Here is a 1,136-nt window from a genome sequence, read left to right on the forward strand (position 1 = left end):
AGCTAAAACATGCTAAGATGTGCAACATGATGAACATGCCACCCAGACAGACACAGCTGTGGCCCAGATGTGGATTACACATGTCCCAGATGTGGACCGGATCTGAGCCGACACTATGTTGCTGTCTGGGTAGGAAGCGTATAAAACTTTATTTGGGCTTTTGTCAAGCAACATAAGAGTTTGTCCCAACAAACTTTCTAGTTTTAAAATTTAATCCAGTATTTCAGCATCATTACTCCAGTCCTCAGTGTCACATGATCCTTCAGAAATCACTCTAATATGATGAGTTGCTGCTCAAGATACATTTAATTCTGATTAAGCTTGAGTTTAATAGTTCATTTTATTTAGTTTATTAGCTTTTATTACTTTTTTAAATTATGCCTATATAGGTTTTTTTTTTTGTGCTGTTTCATAATTTTGTTGAAAAAAATATAGAAAAAGTGATACTATTTACATTGAAGTACTGTCCCATCATGGTAGTGTTTTTTAATGGTAATGGTATTTTCATGGTAGAATGATTTAAAAAATATATATATATATATATATATATATATATATATATACATACATAGAATATATACCTATATATATATACAATGCTATGCAAAAGTTTAGACACCCATGCTAAAGTTGACTAAAAAGAGGAATAAAAAATCATCTTTTGGAAATTGAACTTAATGCCTTAATTTAAAAAATTAGGAAAAATCCAACCTTTAAGGACACCAATTTTCTTTGTGAATGAATAATGTATCATAAATAAATAAATATTCTTCCTTAAAATACGGGGTGCATAAGTTAGGACACCCCTATGTTAAATTCCCATAGAGCCAGGCAGATTTTTATTTTTAAAGGCCAGTTACTTCATGGATCCAGGATACTATGCATCCTGATAAAGTTCCCTTGGCCTTTGGAATTAAAATAGCCCCACATCATCACATAGCCTTCACCATACCTAGAGATTGGCATGGTTTTATTTCAGTTAGCCTAATAGCTGGTTTGATTTGCATTGAGAGATGATCTTATGGAAAGTACTCCATGCCAGTCTCTAGGTATGGGAATCTATGGGAATTTAACATAGGGGTGACCAGACTTATGCACCCTGTATTTTAAGGAAGAACATTTATTTATTTGCAATA

Source organism: Scardinius erythrophthalmus (assembly GCF_964197995.2).
Source record: "Scardinius erythrophthalmus genome assembly, chromosome: 8".
In the NCBI taxonomy this organism is placed as follows: Eukaryota; Metazoa; Chordata; class Actinopteri; order Cypriniformes; family Leuciscidae; genus Scardinius; species Scardinius erythrophthalmus.